Source organism: Haemorhous mexicanus, chromosome 16 (assembly GCF_027477595.1).
Source record: "Haemorhous mexicanus isolate bHaeMex1 chromosome 16, bHaeMex1.pri, whole genome shotgun sequence".
Classification (NCBI taxonomy): Eukaryota; Metazoa; Chordata; class Aves; order Passeriformes; family Fringillidae; genus Haemorhous; species Haemorhous mexicanus.
This window is the reverse complement of record NC_082356.1, coordinates 3,296,407-3,318,519: the sequence shown is the minus strand read 5'-3', so window position 1 is coordinate 3,318,519 and position 22,113 is coordinate 3,296,407. Positions and strand designations below refer to the sequence as shown.

The 22,113-nt window shown below is 54.6% G+C and overlaps 1 protein-coding gene and 1 pseudogene across 1 annotated transcript in view; one reads left to right on the top strand and one right to left on the bottom strand.

The window, feature by feature from the left end:
• Positions 1 to 22,113, top strand: part of LOC132335032 (serine/threonine-protein kinase pim-1-like) — a 55,451-nt gene that overhangs the window by 25,872 nt on the left and 7,466 nt on the right. The gene's annotated exons all lie outside the window — the stretch shown is intronic.
• LOC132334504 (olfactory receptor 14J1-like) lies at positions 10,935 to 21,174 on the bottom strand (annotated as a pseudogene).

Sequence of the window (22,113 nt, the reverse complement as noted above, 5' to 3'; positions counted from 1 at the left end):
CTGGAGAATGGGGGTGCTGAGGAGGGGGAGTCACTGGGAAGGGGGGGTGCCATGGGAATGGGGGTCCCCAGGGCCTGAGGGACTCGGGGATGGGAGTCCTAGAGGAATGTGGGCTCCAGGTATTTGGGGTCAGGAGATGGGGGTCCTGGGGATGAGAGTGCCGGGGGAATGGGGAGTCCTGGGAGAATCAAGGTCCTGGGGAAAGGGAGATTTCAGGGGATGGAATGAACAGGTGAGGGTTCCTTGGGAATGGCGTGCTGGGCCATGGAGATCCTGAGGAATGGCAGTACTGGGATGGGGGTCCCAGGGATGGAGGGATATAAGGAATGGGGCCCCCATGGTTGGGTTCCCAGGGGAAGGGGGGTACCAGGGATGGGCAGTTGCTGGATGGGCACAGGCATTTCATCTCATTCCCTGGGTGCCTCAGATTTTGGGGTGACCCAGGGAACATCATAATCCCCATGGGGTGCTCATTTCCTGTGCAGCCATCACATGGGGGTCCTCTGCTTCTGTGTCCTCCCCTACCCTTCATTTCTCCTCTCTTTATTTATCTTTTTCCTTATTTTCCTCCCTTTTGTACCAGGTCCCCTCACCCCTGGTTCCTGGCTCAGCAATCCCAGGGAGCACCTGAGCAGGGAAGGGGTTGGGGGGACCAAGGGGAATGGGAAAATGGGGAGCAGGAGGTGCAGGGAAGGGTGGGGAGGCTGTGGGGGATGGAGGCGTTGGGCTGTGGCCCCTCAATATTTTCACTCTCTTTTTCCTGGACAAGAAGGAAGAGACTGTTTGTGCTCAGTTTCAGATGGGAAAGGGAGGCAGTTCTGTCCTGGGGGGCACATCCAGGGGGCTCCTGTCCGAGGAGGATCCTGTCCCAGGGGGTGACACATCCTGGCTTGGGGGAACCTTTACCAGAGGGTGGCAGTTCCAGAAATGTCCCTGCACATTCCTGATGGGGTGCCTGTCCCAGGGGTGGCACATCCTGGGGACCCCTGTCAGTCCAAGGGTGGGGCCCAGCCATGGCCCAGCCCCACTGCACAGGGATGGCCATTGCCCAGCCCTGCTCTGGCCAGCCCCAGGTGGCAGCCAGGACCTGAGGGTCCCCCCCACCCCCTTGGCTTTGATTCTGGCAGCTTTAGAGCTGCTGCAGAGGTGAGAATTCTGTGGGGGAAAAGGCCTGCCTGTGGTTTGCTCAGCCCTGCAAGAAGCACAAAGCCCAAAGGGAGCCCAAGCAGTGGCTCTGTGAGGGCCTTTGATGGTTTTCAGAGCAGGGCTGGCTGGAAACCCACCCTGCAGGGGCAGCTGTAGGGGAACCAGCCCGGAAATGCAGCAATTGATCATTTTGTCCCTTTGCCTAAGGGACTGAGAGAGCCCCAGAACTACTGCAAATCCCACACCAATCTGCTCAACAAGCTGACCTGGACCCTCCTTCTTGAACAAAACCTGCAGCCCTTTGGTACCTCATGGAAAGAATGTTTGGGTTCTGGATGTGCACACCAGAGCAGAGGGAGAAGTGTGGAAATACTGAGCAGGGGCTGCACACGAGGGGCTGGGGAACAGGGGTGTCACAGCAGGAGCAGGGAGTGCCCAGGCAGGGGAATTCAGGGCAGGCTGGAGTGGATTTACCAGGGAATCAGACCCTGAGGCACACACGGGCATTTCCACAGATTGCTGTGCACTGTCCCAAGGATGGACAGAGCTTTTCCCCTTCCTCCATGGGAAGTCAAGCAAGTTTCAGGGTGGGAATGAGCAAAACGGGGAGAGTTCCTAAAGGTAGCCCAACCAAAGGCTTCCTTAGGTGCTGGGTTGCTGCCCAGCAGGCAGGAAACAATCCCATGGAGCTGTTGGATACTCAGGGAGATTCCACACTTTGTGTTATCCACAAGCAAACTCTGCTGTGGGATGCACCAAGGGAATCCTAAAGGGAACCCTAAAGGGAACAAAAAAGTCTCATTTCTTCGGGATTTGTTTGTGTTTTCATTGTGAGGGAGTTGTTGGGAGAGCAACAGTAAGAAGGATTCTATAAACCAGACCAATGACCTTTCTGCTGCAGGAAAGAGAAAGTGAATGTTGGCACCAAGCGGGCGGTGGGAGAATTCAGGGAGGGGTCAGGGACACATCACCCACGGGTGTCACCCCCCACCCAGGTCCCCACAACTGGTGTCACTCTCATGGCCCCCACAGGTGTCCCCTGGCCCTGCCCCACCTCAGGATCCACATGTGACCAACGTGGAGCTGTTGGGAACCTACGAGGGACAGAGGGACCCTTGTCACTACGATGACGTGCTGTGACACTGGGGGCACTGGGGGGCACTGGGGGCACTGGGGGGCATCGATTCCCATCAGGGGTCTCTTCTTCCTCTTCACAGCACCCCATGGGGCTCCTCATGCCCCCTCCCAGTGCCAGGGGGGCACACGACCCTTTTCACTCTTATTGTACACAAAATGCAGCTTTTGATTAAACCATGTGAGAAACCTGGCTCACTCTTTAAAATTTGTAAATGAATAATAAGGGATAAAAGGATCAGTAAACAGCATGCTGGGTGCTTGGCAACTGCCAGAGGCACACTGTTAACTACAACAATTCATCTTACATACTTTTTCATTGTATTGGTTAAATACATACTCAGGAGGGTTACGCATATTCAAATATTCTTTCCAGTTTACATGTTCCAGGAATTCTTTTGCTTGGTTTGACCCTTGATTCCTTTTCATAAAGTACATGCCATACTGCAGAGTAAATTTATATATTTTATGTTCTCACAAGGCCCCCCTGTTCTGTGGTTTGACAGTTCTTGATAAATAAAGGGTCAGTGGTAAATTCCTCTTTGCATTCTTTCTTTTGATGTTTATTTACTTGCTACTTTTCAATGTGTTCTTATCATGCAGATGAGATACTCCACCAGTACATTAAATCAACATTAGCTATTTCACAAAATTATCTGAGTGATTCTGACCATTGTCACTTAGTTACACAAATAAAGGCATTAGCCACTTCTGCAATGGTTAATGTTGTAATACACAGCACATTGTGTCTATCTTGATATTTTGTGAGAGCCTAAACTATAATATATTTATCACACTAAAAGATATGTTCTGCACAGGGATTAGGGTAAAAAGGCTGACAAACGGTGGTGTATCAAAAGCCATTAAAAAGTGATTACAAACTGTATTGTATCAAAATAGTTTGCAAAAACCAATATAACGGAGAAAGCCAATGGCTCCATAGTTATGAATAATAGGGAGAAGGTGTATTGAAGGGTTTATTTGACTTCTCCTTATCCTGCTCAGATTTTGTCAGCAATAAGTTCAATTCATATCTCTAAATCCGAGGCAGTTTGGCCCATGACAGGATGTGATGAGTGACCTCTCCTGGTCCGTGTCTCAACCCAGGAACCCTTTGCTCAATTTTCCTCTTCCCATCCAGGTGCGGAGGGCAGTGAGGGAGCCGCTGTGGTGGGTGCAGGACATCCGGCCACTGTCCACCCACGGCAGGGCAGGAAGGAGGAGGAGGGTCTGGGTCAGGTTACTGAGCAGATTGGTGTGGGATTTGCAGTAATTCTGGGGCTCTCTCAGTCCCTTAGGCAAAGGGACAAAATGATCAATTGCTGCATTTCCGGGCTGGTTCCCTCCCAGCTGCCCCTGCAGGGTGGGTTTCCAGCCAGCCCTGCTCTGAAAACCATCAAAGGCCCTCACCGAGCCACTGCTTGGGCTCCCTTTGGGCTTTGTGCTTCTTGCAGGGCTGAGCAAACCACAGGCAGGCCTTTTCCCCCACAGAATTCTCACCTCTGCAGCAGCTCTAAAGCTGCCAGAATCAAAGCCAAGGGGGTGGGGGGGACCCTCAGGTCCTGGCTGCCACCTGGGGCAGAGCAGGGCTGGGCAATGGCCATCCCTGTGCAGTGGGACTGGGCCATGGCTGGGCCCCACCCTTGGATGGCCACTGGCTTCAAGGAGCAGGAGTTTGGGATCTCCTTCCTTCCCTGGGCTCCATTCCCAAGCTGCTCTTGTAGACTCAGATCCTGCAAGGGACGAGCAAGAATGGAGAAGTCTGGCCACCCTCCAGACCCTCCATGCCCCAGGACAGGACCCCCTTGGCCAGCATGTGTCCCCCCGGGACAGGATCCCCCCAGGAAAGAACCCACCCTCGTGTAAAAAATGTGTCAAACAGCCTCTTCCTTCTTCTGCAGGAGAGAGAAATTTAAAGTGTTGTGGGGGGAAAAGCTGGACACCCCTATCCTGCACAGCCTCCCCAGCCCTCCCTGCAGACCCCTCACCCCAGCTTCCCCCACCCTGGGCTTCCCCCAACCCCTTCCCTGCTCAGGGCCTCTCCAGGATCATCAAGGTATGAACTGGGGGCTTGTGAAATTGAGGGGAAAATTGATGGAAATGGAAATAAAGAGGAGAAAAAGCCCCTCGGGACTATAGGGACATGGACCCAGACCTTCTTGGAACCTACCTGGGGTGACCCTACAAAAATGAGCACCCTGGGGGGACTTTGCTGGGCCTGGGTCACCCCAAAATCTGAGGCACCCAGGGAAGGAGCTTTGACCCACGGGCTCACCAAGCCACTGCCCATCCCTGGCGCCCCCATTCCCCAGGGATCTCAATCACGGAAGCCCCATTCCTTCTATCCTCTCTTCCCTGGGACCTGCATCCCACTACGGACATTCCCCAGGATCTCCATGGCCCAGAAGCCCATTCACAAGGAACCCTCTCCTGGTCACTCCATCCCCTGAAATGCTCCTTTCCCGAGGACCTTGATTCTCCCAGGACCCCCATTCCCATGCGATCTGCCATTCCCCCAGCTTCCCCATCCCATGACCCCAAGTCCCTGGAGCCCACATTCCCCTGGGACTCCCATCCCTGAATCCCCCACAGCTCTGGTGATCCCCATTCCCATGGCACCCCCATTGCCACTGACTCCCCCTCTTCAGAACCCCCATTCCCCAGGGACCCCAACCCTGCCTTCCCAAACCCCCTGAGCTCCCCACTCCTGGGAACCCAATGTCCCACCTTGATCCCCACAACCTTGTCCCCTTCCTGTGCCCAGCTTGTGGCCACCCTACCCCCACCAAGGGCCACCTCCACGTGGGGACGGGCGTGACCTCGCTTCCTTCCCCTTCATCCCAAGAGCTGCCAGCCAGGGGAGCGGTGGCCACAGCAGCGAGTGACAGCCAGTCCACATGGCTGGGGACACCGGGATGACCGGGAAGGTGGCACTGCTTCTGTGGGGTGAGTGCCCTGGGCACGGACCTGACACCCCAGGGATAGGGAGGGGAGGGTGACCAGGGGGGCTGCTGGGTCCCCTGATGTCCCCAATGCCAGGAGGGCATGGAGTCCAGTGTGACCAGAGTTGTGGGGTGCCCGTGGGGACAGGAACAGATGGCAGAAACAGTGGAACTGTGGTGGGGGGGACCTGGAGAGGGGCATGGAAATGTGGGGACAAGGATGTGGCAGAAGGAACCTTGGAGCTGCAGCAGCTGTGGGGACAGGGACACAGGGATGCAGGGACAGGGACAAGGGGACAAGTACCATGTTCTTGGGCCATGGCGACAGGTGCCATGGGAATGGGACCATGGGCACAGGGCCCTGGGGCTGTGGCTGTGGGGCTGGTGGGGGTGACCTGTGCCAGCACAGGGTCCCCATGCCTGAGCATGTGTTGGCTGCTCTGTCCCTGTCCTTGAGCCCTCTGTGCCACACCACTGTCCCCACTGAGACCTTTTGGGCACAGCCCCACGCCCCGTGCCCTTGTGCCACTGTTCCTGCAGTGCCACCCCCTCCCAGCCCTGTCCCTTCTCCCTTTCAGCACAGACCCTCGGCCTCGCTGGAGAGTCCTTGGTGGATGCCATGTCCCCACCCCGCTGTCCCCAGCCCTGCACTGGCCCTGGCAGGCTGCTGTCCCCTGTCACCCGCAGGTGCCCAGACCACCCAGCTCCTCATGGAGCCCCCCTGGACACCGCCAGTGCAGTGGGACCGGGTGACACTGACCTGCCAGGGCTTGGGGAGCACCCGTGACACCACCTGGTACAAGGACGGGCGGCACTGGTGGGAACAGGGACGTGACCGCCTCATTGTCACCCTGAGTGGCACCTACGCATGTGACAGACCTGGCAGTGGGCTCAGCCCCACCATGAACATCTCAGATGGTGAGGGAGGTTTCGTTGTCCCCAGCCTGGTGCCTGCGGGGACCCCGAGGGCTCTGGGTGGGCTCCAGTCCATGGGTCAGCTCCTGGTGTGAGCAGAGCCTGTCCCCTGCTCTGGGGATATCCCAGAGCATCCCAGTGTGGGCGAAACCGTGTGGGTACTGGGGACCACTGGTGTGCTGGGTGTGACCCAATGGGGAGGTCCCGGTGACATGGGGACCCTCCATATCCCTGAGATGTGACAGGACCCCCCTGTCCCCCAGACTGGCTGGTGCTGCAGGTGCCGGCGCAGGCGCTGCTGGAGGGGGACACGGTGACACTGCGCTGCTGGAGCTGGCGAGACATCCCGATCACCCTGGTGTCCTTCTACCACGAGGAGGAGGAACTGGGGGTGTTCCCCAATGGCACCCAGCTGTCCCTGTCCCCTCTGCAGCTGAACCACAGCGGCCGCTACAGCTGCAAGGGCCAGGTGGGATCCTGGGGGTGGCAGGAGTCAGCGCTGGTGACAGTGACAGTGCATGGTGAGCACTCCAAAGTCCCCACCCCAACACCCCCACAGCCCTCCCCAGAGACTCGGGGCCACAAATCCCCCTCCCCTCTCCTGCCCTGGCCTCTCCCCTGTGCCGGTGCTGGAGGATCCCCCCGAGCCCACCGAGGGGTCCCCTCTGACTCTCAGCTGCCTCAGCACCCCCAGCCCCCTGTGGCCCCGAGCCCCCCTCCTGCACATGTTCTACCTGGATGGGTAGGTGGTGGGGGGCCCACAGCGGTCCCCAGCTGCTGGTCCCTGCTGTGGGGGTCTCCCACTGGGTGAATTACAGCTGCCAGGTGCACCTCGAGGAGGGGCGTGCGGAGGAGCAGCACTCAGCTCTGCGTCACAGTGCGCAGTGAGTGCGGGGATGGCACGGGGAGCCCCCACTGCCTGCTCAGGTCACCTGCCTGGGGACCTCTTTGTCCCCCATGACACCTTTCTTGTGTGCTTCCCCCTCTCCCCTTGTCCCCTCATCCCTCTTTGGTGTGACCCCATCCCCGAAATCCCCCATTACACCCATCCCCCCTGTCCCTATCCCCCCACACCAGCTGCCAGCCCCTCCCTGTGGCCTCAGCCCTGTCTCTGTCCCCACAGTGCCTGTGGCCAATGCCACCATCACCCCTGATGTACTGGAGGTGACACCGCGGGACACAGAGACACACAGGGACACAGGTGGGGTCCCACAGGGGCACCAGGGACTACAGGACCCCTGGGGTGATGGGTGACCCTGATGTGTCCCCCTCTGTTTCTTGCAGTGGCTGCAGGGGTCAGTGGGGCCCTTTTGTTCCTGCTCCTGCTCGTGGGTGTCATTGTGGCCTGGCACCGGTGGCACCGTGTGGGTGGGTGACAGTGGGGGAATGGGGGACATGGAGAGAGGTGGGAAGGGCCCCAGGGAAGGAGGGCTGTAGGGCAGCACCAACATCCCCTGACGTGGGAGGGGCTGAGCCCCCAGAGACCATGGCTCACAGCCCTGGGGAGGTGTTGGAGGGTGGTGCAGGGACTTTGGGGGTGCTATCAGGGGTGCCCCTCCCTGCCAGGCTCGGGTAGGGCAGGAGCACAGGTAGTGTTCTGCTCAATTCCTTTGGTGGTGGAGGAAAACGATGAAAGAAACAGGAGAATCCGCATCATCAACAAGTGGCTTAAGGGTTGGTGTCATTGGCAAAATTTTGGATTCTTTGATCATGGGGAAGCTTTTACAGCATCTGCTCTGCTAGAACCAGATGGGGTACATCTCTCTGTTAAGGGCAAAAGGTTTTTAGCTCATGAACTGGCAGAGCTCATTGAGAGGGCTTTAAACTAGGTTTGAAGGGGGAAGGGGAAGCAGCTGAGCTATCTGGAAGCAGGCCCAAGGGTTGCAAGGCTGAGTTAGGGGTGAAGTCAGTAGCCCAGCTGAGGTGTGTGTATACCAATGCACACAGCTTGGGAAACAAACAAGAAGAGCTGGAGGCCGTGGTGCAACTGCAGAGCTATGATGTAGCTGCCATCACGGAAACGTGGTGGGATGACTCACATAGCTGGAGTACTGCACTGGATGGATACAAGCTCTTCAGAAGAGACAGGAAAGGAAGACGAGGAGGAGGGGTGGCCCTTTATATTAAGGAGACTTTTGATGCCATAGAAATTGAAACTAAGGAAGATGGAGTTGAATGTCTACGGGTAAGAATTAAGGGGAAGGCCAACAAGGCTGACACCCTGCTGGGAGTCTGTTATCGTCCCCCGACCAGGAAGAAGAGGTAGATGACCTATTCTATAAGCAGCTAGGTAATGTTTCAAGATCATCAGCCCTTGTTCTTGTGGGTGACTTCAACCTACCAGACATCTGCTGGGAACTTAATACAGCAGTAAAGAGCAGTCCAGGAAATTCTTAGAATGTATGGAGGACCACTTTCTGTCACAGCTGGTGGGTGAAGCCACCAGGGGAGGGGCTGTGTTAGATCTGCTGTTTGCAAATAGAGATGGGCTGGTGGGAGATGTGGTGGTTGGAGGTCGCTTGGGGCAGAGTGATCATGAAATAATAGAGTTCTCAATATTTGGTGAAGTCAGGAGGAGCACCAGTAAGACTCTTACACTGAACTTCCGGAGGGCAGACTTTGGCCTGTTTAGGAGACTTATTCAGAGCATCCCTTGGGACACAGCCCTTAAAAACAAAGGAGTTCAGGAAAGGTGGGCATGCCTCAAAACAGAGATCATGAGGGCACAGGAACAGACTGTCCCTGTGTGCCAAATGATCAGTCAGTGGGGTAAATGTCCAGCCAGGCTGGGCAATGAGGTTTTGGAAGAACTTAGGAATAAAAAGAGGATGTATCAGCGTTGGAAGGAGAGTCAGGTCTCTAAGGAAGTATTCAAGAAGGCTGCTGGAGCATGCAGGAAAAAAATTAGGGAGGCCAAAGCTCATTTTGAACTTAGAATGGCAACTTTTGTAAAGGATAATAAAAAGTGGTTTTACAAATACATTAATGCTAGAAGGAAGGGTAGGACCAGCCTTTGTTCTTTGTTGGACAAGGGAGGGAACTTAGTATCTGCAGATGAGGAGAAGGCAGAAGTGCTTAATGCCCACTTTGCCTCAGTTTTTAGTGGGAAGATGACCTGCCCTCAAGACACCTGCCTGCTTGTAGTGGTTGTTGGTGTCAGGGAGCAGAATGGTCCCCCCATTATCCAAGAGGAGGCAGTCAAAGACCTCCTGAAATGCTTGGATGTTCATAAATCTATGGGACCAGACGGGATCCACCCCAGGGTAATGAGGGAGCTGGCAAATGAGCTTGCAAAGCCACTCTCCATCATTTACCAACAGTCCTGGCACACTGCTGAGGTTCCGGATGGCTGGAAGCTGGCCAATGTGATACCCATTCACAAAAAGGGTGCAAAGGAGGATCCTGGTAATTATAGACCAGCCAGCCTAACCTCAGTCCCTGCAAAATAATGGAACAGTTTATATTAAGTGCCATCACACAGAATTGACAGGATGGCCAGGCTATCAGACCCAGTCAGCATGGGTTTAGGAGGGGTAGCTCATGTTTAACCAACCTGGTCACCTTTTATGACCAGGTAACCCACCTAATGGATGCAGGGAAGGCTGTAGACGTTGTTTATTTGGATATCAGCAAGGCCTTTGGCACTGTCTCCCACAGCATACTCCTAGACAAGCTGCAGCCCGTGGCTTGGACAGGAGCACTCTTTGCTGGGTTAGAACTGGCTGGATGGCCGGGCCCAGAGAGTGGTGGTGAATGGTGCTGCATCCAGCTGGCGGCCAGTCACCAGTGGTGTCCCTCAGGGGTCTGTGCTGGGGCCAGTTCTGTTTAATATTTTTATTGATGATATGGATGAGGGTTTAGAGTCTTTCATTAGCAAATTGCAGATGACACTAAGCTGGGAGCGTGTGTCAATCTGTTAGAGGGACGGAGGGCTTTGCAGAGGGACCTGGAACAGTTGGGTGGATGGGCAGAATCTAATGGGATGAAGTTCATTAAGTCCAAGTGCCAAGTCCTGCACTTTGGCCACAATAACCCCCTGCAACGTTATAGGCTGGGGACGGGGTGGCTGGACAGTGCTCAGGAGGAAAGGGACCTGGGGGTGCTGGTTGACAGTCGGCTGAACATGAGCCAGCAGTGTGCCCAGATGGCCAAGAGGGCCAATGGCATCCTGGCGAGTATCAGGAATAGTGTGGCCAGCAGGAGCAGGGAGGTCATTCTTCCCCTGTACTCGGCACTGGTGAGGCCACACCTCGAGTAGCGTGTCCAGTTCTGGGCCCCTCAGTTTAGGAGGGACATTGAGATGCTTGAGCATGTCCAGAGGAGAGCAACGAGGCTGGTGAGGGGCTTGGAACACAAGCCGTATGAAGAACGACTGAGGGAGCTGGGGTTGTTCAGCCTGGAGAAAAGGAGACTCAGAAGTGACCTTATCACTCTCTTCAACTTCCTGAAGGGTGGTGGTGCTGAGCTGGGGGTCGGTCTCTTTCTCCGGGCAACAACAGACAGAACAAGAGGACACAGTCTCAAGCTGTGCCAAGGGAGATACAGGCTAGAATTAAGGAGGAAGTTTTTCACAGAAAGAGTGGTCAAATACTGGAATCATCTACCCAGGGAGGTGGTGGAGTCACCATCCCTCGATGTATTTAAAAAAAGACTGGATTTGGCACTTGGTGCCATGTTCTACTTGAGGTGTTGGAGCGTGGGTTGGACTCGATGATCTTAAAGGTCTCTCCCAACCTAGAAATTCTGTGATTCTGTGATTGATACCGTGGAACGGGGCCGCGGAGCATCACGGGAGTTCTAGGCGCGGCTGCAATGGCTCTCGGCGAGGCGCGAGGCATGACGGGAGATGAAGTCCGGACTGGAACAGCGCTGGACGTGTGCCGCGGAGCATGATGGGAGCAGTAGTCCCGGAAGTGGCTCGAACACGATGTTTGGGGGTCCGGGAGGGCTCTTGGTGGACACTTTTGCGTCCGAGCCGCGACTTGAGGTCTTCGGGGGAACTTAAACATTTCGAGAGCCCTTGGTGGGAGCTCGAGGAGCTCTTCCTGAGTTTTTTAGGGCGCGGGGCACGGCAGGAGTTTTAGGCGCGGGACTATGATCTGAGGGGCTCTGGGACCGCGGGGGATGAGAGGAGATGAATTCCCAGAAGTGGCTGTGCCGGGCATCTGTGGGACTGGGAGCACTCAGGGGATCTGGGGACGCTTTTGGGGGGTCCCGAATGGGCGCTGAGGGGGCACTGAGGGATCCTGGAGGGTCTGGGGGACACTTATGGGACAGATGGGGCGCGGATCCCGGGGGGGGGTGGTGGTTCTGTGGAGCGCGGGGCATGATGGGCGTTATAGTCCCGGCTCCAATGGCGGGGGGGGGGGTAGGGGGGGTGGGTGCCGCGTTTAATCAGGCCGCGGGACATGACGGTCGTTGTAGTCCCGGCTCATATGGTGCACATATTGGCCGCGGAGCATGATGGGAGTTGTAGTAAATAAGGCGAGGCCTACCATAGGCAGCGCCCCCAAGGCTCAGAGCTCAGGCGCTGATTTGCTGTGAGCGTTGATCGGCGGGAGCCTCGGCAAATGGGATGCGGTGGAGGCGGGAACAGCCCCTTCAACCTCTCCAGTCCCTCCCAGTAAAGCCCAGTTCATCCCCAGTACAGACCTGTAAAACCCCACTACAGACCACTTCATTCCAGGGAGAGCCGAGTACAACCCCAGTGTGCCTCCAAACCCTCCCAGTACAGCCCAGTAGAACCCCAGTACCCCTCCAATCCCTCCCAGTACAACCCAGTCTGTCCCAAAACACCTGAGTTCATTTCCAGTCCCTTCCAGTTCCCCCCAATGTCATCCTCAGAATGCCTCAGTGTCCCCAGTCTTCTCTGCAGTTTCCCAGTGTCCCCAGTTTGTCCCAGTATCCCCCAGTATCACTCTCAGTATGTCCCAGTGTTTACCCTTGCAGTCCACCCCAGTCCACACAGATGACCCCTCAGCATTCCTTGTGTTCCCAGGTTGTCCCAGTCCTCCCCAGTGTCACTCCCAGTATGTCCCAGTGTCTCCCACTGCGTTCCCAGTGTTCCCCAGTACATCCCAGTCCTCCCCAGTGTTTCCAAGGACAGTTTAATTTCTCACGGTTGCCGAGGCAGCCAAACCCAGCAGTGGGGTCAGTGCAGTGCCCATGGCCACAGCCCCTTGCAGTGGCCCAGTGCAGCTTGGGCTGATGATCCACCCTCAGAGCTGGCCCAGGGCAGGTCTGCAGTGGCTTTGGTGGCACCTTGGGCTGGCACACACCTGAGCAGTGTGTCTGTTTTCAGCGGGGAAACTCAGGAGTTTCAGATTGCTTCAGAAAACCCCAAACAGTGAAAATCTCTGTTAGGCTGAGTGCAGCCAGCTCTGCAAGCACAGCAGGTCCCAGGGGAGTGAGGACAGACAGGATGGGGCTGGGGAATGTGGAGCAAGGTTGTCCACACTGGGTCAGAGCTCAAGGCACAGCTTCTGTGAGCAGGCCAGAGCTGCTGAGGAGAGACCCTGGGTCAATATCAATCACAGAATGCTGGGATCACCTCTGCTCTAAAGAGAAATAAATAAAATACAACCTTTAAAATAGGAACGTGTATTTCTTACAAGGTCTTGGAAATCTTTCTCCATCACTGGACTAAGAAAACTTTAATGACCCTCTCAGGGCTTTGATGTTGTTTACATCAGACTCAGTCCCTGAGAGAGTCTTCAAGAAACTTCTCCATAACTCAAAGTTAAATTTAAACTCCAAAGTTTCTTGAAGTTTTAATGGGTCCCACTGAGGGACATGACTGAGAAAGCGTCCCCAGGTTCCAGGTAGAGCAGAACACTGGAGGCAGTGATGCCAGCTGGGGACAAACAAGGCCAAGGTGTCTCTGGGGCTGAGCAAAGCTGGATGTGTTTCAGGAATGCAAAGGGCCAAGGCCTGAGCCCCAGCCCCTGGCCAGGCAGATCCTGTCCCTCCCTCCTTGCTCAGGGCTCTTCCCGGGATGGGCACTGGCATGTGGGGATGTGCAGTGCCAAGGGCAGGAGCATGGGGCGGCCCCTGCCAGGCTGCTGAGCAGGGACAAGGAGGCCATGAGGCCCCAGGCCTGCAAGGGTCACTTGTCTCCTGCTCCTGGCTCAGGCCCAGGCCCAGCAGCCATGGCCAAAGTGCTGCCCAAGTTGGCTCTGTCAGGGCCTGGCAGCTGCTGCCCATGCCTGTGCCCTGTGCAGCCCAGGCTGTGCTACGGTGTCCCTGCCCTGCGCCTCTGTCCCTGCAGGCTGTGCTCATCCCCCGGCTGCCCCACCTGGCTGGCCCCTTCCTTAGCTGACAGCTCTGCCTCCTGCCTGCCTCTGCCTGCCCACACAAAGCCTTGGGCTGATACCAAAAGGGTAATTCCATTTTTACCCTGCCTGTGAACTTTCAGCACAAGAGGAAGACATCTGGCTCAAGGGTGCAGTAAAAGAAAAAAGGACTGAATCTGGAACTTGGGGTGGGTTTTATAGAAATGGGTAAATTGTAATTTGCATTTAGCAAATGTGTAAAAGCAACACACTGGTATAATTACGTCCTCATAAGGATAGGACTTATTTCATGTTCGACCTTAGGCCAGAATAAATTATGCCCTTTTAAACACCAAATTAATGGTATGGTGTGTTATTCTGATATTTTGGACATTTGTTGACAGCAGGGGCTGACAGAACCAAGGACCCAGCTGTGACACTGTGGAACCCCATGGAACAAAGGGTCCATAGTGACACTGTGGAACCCCATGGAACCAAAAGTCCATTGTATCAGAGCAAGGCCTCATGGAACCAAGGAGACCATTGCTGGCAGTGTGGAAGCTCATGGAGCCATGAGGTCATTGTGACACACTATGGGGCTGCATGGAACCAACGGTCCATTGGGACACTGCAGAACCTTCTGGAATCAAGAGGATCACGTTATGCTCTGGAACCTCATGGAACAAAGGATCCATGGTGACACTGCAGTGCTCAGACCATTGGTGACAGTGTGAAAGCACCTGGAACCAAAAGTCCATTGTGACACAGCAAGGCCTCCTGGAACCAAGGGTCCATTGTGGCTCTGTAGGGCTTCCCAGAACCAAGCAGACCATTTGGACACTGTGGGGCCTCATGGAACCAGCTGGCACTGTGACACAGCGGGGCCACATGGAGCCAAGGGGCCACTGAGACCCTGAGGAACCTCATGGAACCAAAGGTCCATTGTTCCACTGTGGGGCCCTGTGGAACCAATGGGACCATGGTGACACCGTGGTGCTCCATGGAACCAAGGGGCCATTCTGGTTCTGCTTTGCCTCATGGAGCCAAGGGGCCACTTGGACCCTGCAGGGCCTGGTGGAACTAAGGCAGCCTTGTGACACTGCGGGGCCCTTGGAACCAAGGGTCCATTGGGAGATTGCAGGGCCTGATGGAACCATGGAGACCATTATGGCCCTTCAGAACCCACTGGAACCAAGGGGCCATTGTGACACTGCAGGGCCTCGTGGAATCAAGGGGACCCCAGTGACACTGTGGGGCTCCATGGGACAAAGGGGGCATTGTGACACCGTGGAACCAAGGAGACCATTGCGCTGCTATGGGACATCATGGAACCAAGGAGGCCATTGTGACACAGCAAGGCCTCGTGGAACCATGGAGACCATCATGGATCTTCAGAACCCATGGGAACCAAGGGGCCGTTGTTACACTGCAGGGCCTTGTGGAATCAAGGGGACCCCAGTGACACTGTGGGGTTCCATGGGACAGAGGGGCCATTCTGACACCATGGAACCAAGGAGGCCATTGTGACACATGGGGCCTCGTGGAACCAAAGGAGCATTGTGACATTGCAAGTCCTTATGGAACCAAGGGCACCACAGAGACACTGTGGGGCTGTGAGTGACCAAGGAGAGATTCTAATAGTGCAGAATCAATGAGACCATTGTGGCACTCTGGGGCATCATGGAACCACAGGTGACATTGGGACACAGCATAGCTGCATGAAACCATGGAGGCCATTTTCACACTTGGAGGCCTTGTGAAACCAAAGGGCCATTGTGGCACTTTGTGTCCCCATGGAACCAAGGAGTCCATTGTGACACTATGAGGCCCTGTTGTGCCAAAGGGCAATTGTGGCACTGTGTGGCACCAGGGAACCAAGGGACCATTGTGACACTGCAGGGCCCCATGGAACTAAGGATTCATGGATCAGCGTGGGACTCATGGAACCAAAGGTCCATTGTGACATTGCAAGGCCTCATGGAACTAAGGGGGGACAATTGTGACACTGTGGGGCCCCATGGAAGCAAGGGGCTGGTGTGACACAGCTGGGCCTCATGCAGCCAAGGGGCCACTGTGATCCTGAGAAGCCCAGAAGAACCAAGGGGCCATTTTGACACTCTGCAGCTGTGGAGACCCTGAGAGGCATTCCCTGGGTTAGGGAGACACAAGAAGCTTCCCTCAAAAGCTGTTTGACCCCATTGGCTCCTTCCCCTTGTCCTATGTCCCTCAGCCACTCCCTCCATATTCCCCCCTTGGCCCCCATCTTTGTACTGCCCCAATGGCACTGATCAGCCCCCACCTCTGGAGATACAGGAACCTGGACTCCCCCCAGGAGTCCTGCCTTGTGACCCTGAACATCTCACCGCACGGCTGAGTTAAACATCTGTGGATGCCATGCAAAGGCCCTTTTTGCTTCCCTATCCTGGCCTTTATTAGCAGCTATTTCAGCTGCAACAATGGTCCATTATGGCAGTGTGGACCCAAGGACACCATGGTGACACTATGGGAAATCATGGATCCAAGGGGCCGTTGTGACACTGGAGAACTTCATGGAACCCAGGGTCCATTGTGACACAGCAGGGCCTCATTGGAACAAAGGAACCATTGCTGACAGTACAGAAACTCATGGATCCAAGGGGCCGTGGTGACACAGCAGGGCCACAAGGAACCCAGGAGACCAGTGACATTTAGGGACCTCATGGAACCGAGGGTCCATTATGACACTGCAGAAACAAGGAGACCATTGTTGGTGCTATGGAAGCTCATGGAACCAAGCAGCCATTGTGACACTCCAGGGCCTCGTTGAACCAGGCAGAGCATTGTGACACCACAGAACCTCATGGCACTAAGGGTTTATTGGGACACAGCAGGGCCCATGGAGCCAATTGTCCATTGTGACAATGTGGATCTGAGGAGACCATGGCGACACCATGGCAGCTCATGGAGCCATGGTTCCATTGTGACACAGCAAGGCCTTGAGGAACCAGAGACCATTGTGACATCATGGAACCTCGTGGAACCAAGGGTCCATTGTCACAGTCCAGAACCAAGGAGACCATTGTGACAAAGTACAGAACCTCACAGGACCAAGATTCCATTGTGATACAGTGGGGCTTCATGGTTCCAAGGAACCACTGTGACACAGCAGGGACAGATGGAACCAATGGTCCATGGAGATACTGCGGAGCCAAGGAGACCATGGTGATGCTGTGGAACCTCGTGGAACCAAGGGGCCGTTGTGACACTGTGGGGTCCCATGGAACCAAATATTCATGGTGACACAGCAGGGCTGCTTGTGACCAATTGTCCATTGTGACACTGCAGATCCAAGAGACCAGGGTGACACTCTGGCAGTTCATGGAACCAAGGGGCTGTTGTGACACACCAAGGCCCTGTGGAACCAAGGAGAGCTTTGTGGCACTGCAGAACCAAGGAGGCCATTTTGACAGAACAGAACCCAAGGGAACCAAGGGTCCATTGTTATACAGCAGGGCCCCATGGAACCAAGGGGCCCCTGTGAAACTGTGGGGCATAATGGAGTCAAGGACACCACTGATACTGAAATCTGCTGGATACAAACTTCTGAACAGAGTTTTGAGTATTTGAAAGCAGGTATTCTTTATTACAACATGGTGGTCACTTGGGCCATCCTTCCTCCATTCAGGTGCACTGAGCCTCAAATGCCCAGAGTTTTTATCACACACGCTGATTATGTATCCATTAGTTATCCCCACTTCATTTAAGTTTCTTTGACATAGTTGCATCCCTTATCACAAATCCTTCCATGGTTCTTTGGGTTTTGTCTGCAACATCCAGTGTCCTTTTTAGGTGGCTGTTCTTTGACCCCCCCCTTTTGAGTAAGAGCAGTATTATTGTTCTGCATAACTTCTGTTTTTTCAGCCTTGCCGAGCTGAGCTGGCATCCTGCTTGCATTTTGTGTGACTTCTGTTTTCCAGAGGTACATCCTTAATCAGTTTCTCCAAGGCTGTGCTGTTCTGTTCTGCTGTCCTTGACAAGAGTAAATGTTGTTCTCTTCTCCTGTCCTTGTCTCAGTGCTCGCCCCGCATGAGGCGTCTGCAACCCCCCAACCCATGGGCCTGGGGTGGGCAGGTGTTCCTGGTGAACAGGGATGGGACAGCTGGGCTGGACTGACCCAAGGGATGTTCCATTCCATGTCACACCATGATAAGCAATCAACTGAGAGAAGTGGGGGGAGAAGGGGGGTAGGGGATTAATTTCTTTTTTAAGACATTTTTCTTTCAAAACAGCACCTACACATACAGAATCCTCTCCTGCCACAAGGTGGTCAAACATTTTCTGCTGGTAGGAGATTTCCTGTGGATTTGCTTTACTTCTGTTTGTGCCCTTTCCTTTTTGTGGTTTGTTTTTTTGGTGGGGGTTTTGTGCTGTTGTGGGTGGGTGTTGCTGTGGGTTTTTTGATTGGATTTTATTTGGGTTTTTTTTTTTTTTTTTGATTGGGTTTGGGTTTTTCCCTTTTGAACTGCCTTTCCTCTGATGCATAAGTTTTTTCTGCACTTTCTTGTGGCTTGCTTGGCACCTGATGGCAAGACAAATTTGCCAAACCCAGTCATTTTGCCCAATTACGTTTGGCAGTCACCATTAACCAGATGAGTTCAATCAGAGACTCCCTGCAATTTGGCAGCATCCACAAAGGAATTGAAAGTGCATTTCATGCCATTTTAGAGACAATAGAAATATTCCACAGTGGTGGTCAAGGGCTGGTCACTGAGGGATGTCACCAGGGCCTGGCTGCCAAGAGGACTCTGTACCATGGATGACATTTGACCCTCATTGTTCAGCCAAATTCCCACCCACCCCATGTTCCACTCCTTCAGCCCAGCTCTCTCCAGTCTGGCTCTGAGGAGAGCACAGCAGACCCTGTCACAGGCCTGGCTGAAGTCTGGGCACACAACATCCCCTTCTTTTCCCTCCCACGGGGGTTCTGCAGTCCCTGCCCTGTCCTGCCAGTGCCTGGAATGGCTGCAGGAGGATTTGCCACATCCCCTTCCCTGCTGAGCCTGACCAGGCTGTGGCTCTCCCAGTCCCCCTCCCTGCCCTGTTTGCAGACTGGTTCCATGTCTGCCCTTCCCAAGGGCCCAGGACCCTCTGGCATGGCTCTGGCCTTTCCAAGGGGTCTGAGAGAGGTCCCACAGGGACACTGCCCAGCCTTCTCAACATTGCTGACACCAGAGGCCTTTTCCACATCCCTCAGTTCCAGGTCAGTGCCCAGAACACAGCACAGCCCTGTCCAGGTCCTCGGGGTGGTTCAGAAGGGAGGCAGCTGTGATTTCTTCCCACTGACCCAGCCTCCAGTGATGTCTCTGTGCAGTCATTGGCTGCCCTGATGTCCTGGTTTAGGTCAAATTTAGGGAGGAAACCTCCAAAGGGGTCCCTCTAGAAAACAAATTCAAGCAGCCCCTCCCCCCACTTGTTGAGGAGACAAAAATCTCCTTTGAGAAAAGTGGAAAAAACTGTTTATTTAACAAGCAAAGTACTCACAAACATGAAAAAAAAACAGAATAATATTAAAAAAATGAAATCTCTCGCTGTTCTGAAGAGATGGCAAACTCAGAAAGTCCTTCTGGGGTTCACAGAGCCCTTCCCTGGGCTGTGGTTTGGCTCCCTCAGTCCCTGTCAGTCCCTCTGGCACTGGAATGTCGCCTCCCGGGCCCTGGACGGCCACAGGCGTGAGCTCCCAGGGTTCTTCTGGGTTTTCGGTCCAGACCATGGCTGAACAGTTCCAAGGAAAGGAAAAACCACAGTCCAGAGACTTTCTCTGCCTCAGCTAGCTAAAATAAACTAACTAAAAGCAAAGGAGAGCTCTTTCCTGCTTGCTGCCTGTGCTGCAGATCAACACAGAGAGAGAGAAAGAATTCCAGGGCAGGGAAAATGAAGCTTCTGCACACACAAACTGCACACTGTGACTTCCCTGCCTTTGTTCTTGGGACCAGTCTTAAAGGTGCAGAACTTATTTCTGGGCTAAACAGACGCATGGGGATACAATTCAGCATCATAAAGCCACCCCAGGACACCTGAGCACTTTCTCTGGAGCCTCCCTGCCCTGGATGTTTCTCTCCATGCAATCCTCACCACAACCCAGCAAAGAATTCAGGTGTTTTTCCAGAGGACGTTACTCTCAGAGTGAAGTGGCCTCAAGGCACTGTTTGTGCCACTGGAATTGTGCCACCCCCGGGTGCTGCTGATGGTGTCTGTGCTCACTGGGGTTCATCTCCCCACACACACACGATGCACTGCTGAGATCTCCTCAGGACAGAGCAGACATGGCCAGCTGGCCTGGTCACTTGGTGTCCCTCCGTGCAGGGACAAACAACCTCCTGCAGGTGGGGAGAGGCCAGTGCTGGCAATGGTGGTTGCAGGGGCTGGTGTGGGACAATTGCCCTGGGGCACCTTCCCAGGCTGTCCCCAGAACAAAGAAACAGCCCAGGCCCTGCTCTGCTGCTCCCTCAGGTCCATGCCAGGAGCTCTGGCTGTGCCAGGACACTGCTGTCAGCCCCCCCTGCACACTCCCCTCTGCCCCAGGCACTGGGCTTTGCTGTGCCAGGGCATTCCTGGGGCACACTGCTGACAGCAGCTCTGGAGGAGAGCAAAGCCTCCCTGCCCTGCCTCAGGAGATGGCCTTGGCTGATGGAGCTGCTGTGCTGGAGCCCAGCTGTGTCCCAGCAGTGCCCATGGCCTGTCCCTGCCTGTGGCCACAGCAGGGACACGCAGCAGGACAGTGACCAAGCTGCCAGAGCACTCCGGCCTTACAGCCACAGCAGGGCTGGGAAGGAGAGGCTGGAGTTGGGCAGGGCAGCTCTGAAAGGACCAACCCCTGCTGCTCCCTGGCAGTGCTGCTCTGCTGGGACTCTTTTCCCCTTCTCCCCTCTAACTTCATGCAGGTCTCTGAGCTGGGATCCCAGATAAAACAGGCACTGCAAGGTAGTTTCTTTTCTTCAAATGCAGCGATAGCACAAACCCTGGTTTACAGAGCTTCTGGGTCAAGATCAAGAGGTGAACAGTGAATTTGATGGGGGGATTAAAGAGTTTCATTGAGGATATTTTTATGAGAGAAAATCCACTGAACATTACCAAAGCCCTCGGAAGGCCTGTTGGGCCTTTCATGAGTTCCATTCCGAAAGCTATGCAGAAGAAAATGGGAAATTGGTTGCTTCAGAAATCATCCAGTCATCATTTTCCTCAGGGCATCCTTGAGCTCCTGGTTCCTCAGGCTGTAGATGAGGGGGTTCAGGGCTGGAGGCACCACCGAGTACAGAACTGACACTCCCCAGTCCAGGGATGGGGAAGAGATGGAGGGGGGATTCAGGTAGGAAAAGGCTGCAGTGCTGAGGAACAGGGAGACCACGGCCAGGTGAGTGAGGCAGGTGGAAAAGGCTTTGTGCCATCCCTGCTCAGAGGGGATCCTCAGCACGGCCCTGAAGATCTGCACATAGGAGTAAACCATGAACACAAAACAGGCAAATGATAAGAAGGCACTAACAGAAAGGAGCCCAAGTTCCCTGAGGTAGAAGTGTGAGCAGGATTCTTTGAGGATCTGGGGAATATCACAGAAGAACTGGCCCAGGGCACTGCCATGGCACAGGGGCAGGAAAATGTATTGTGTGCAGCAGAGCAGTGAGAAAGGCACTGGCCCAGGCAGCTGCTGCCATGTGGGCACAAGCTCTGCTGCCCAGGAGGGTCCCATAGTGCAGGGGTTTGCAGATGGAAATGTAGTGGTTGTAGCACATGATGGTCAGGAGGGAAAATGCGGTAATCCGAGGTTTTCCTGGGCCTTATATGAGTCCAATCCGGCTAGCTTAAGACTCTAGCCCACACGGACCCACACAGACGAAAGTAAAAGACGAGAGGCGCTCTTCTCCACGTGGGTGCAAGTATCTTGTTTATTGGCTTGGTGCAAGACACAGGTGATGGGGCCACCCAGGTAGAAAAAGAGCGCGTGGAACTCTCCCACAGGAGATTTTATACCCTCGGGGATGGGGGCAGGGGAGAGAGGACTGGAGCCAATGGGATGCCATTGGGGAGGGGTGAAGTACCTCTGGGACAGACCCGGTGTGTATAACAGGGGGGGTGTGTGAGGGGGAGACCATGTGATGAGGGAGGGGGAAAACCCATCTACTTGACCCAATATGCTCAGTAGAAATTTCCCATCACCAGTGCAACAACAACAACTAAATAAACTATTTAGTGCAATACAACAGGAAAATTCTGTTGAAATGAAAAAGACAAACAGAAAGATCTGTGCAGCACATCCTGAGTAGGAGATGGTCCTGGTGTCCCAGAGGGAATTGTGCATGGCTTTGGGGACAGTGGTGCAGATGGAGCCCAGGTCAGTGAGGGCCAGGTTGAGCAGGAAGAAGAACATGGGTGTGTGCAGGTGGTGGCCGCAGACTACGGCGCTGATGATGAGGCCGTTGCCCAGGAGGGCAGCCAGGGAGATGCCCAGCAAGAGGCAGAAGTGCAGGAGGTGCAGCTGCCACGTGTCTACCCATGCCAGCAGGAGGAAGTAGCTGATGGAGCTGCTGTTGGACATTTGTGGCCTCAGGAAATTATTTTCTCCTGAGAAGGAAAAGGCAGGACAGAGCTGAGACAGACTTAGAGCAAGATATATTGCATATCCCATAGCAATTCAACATTCAGGGTCTCTCTTTTAGGAACACTTCTCTGTA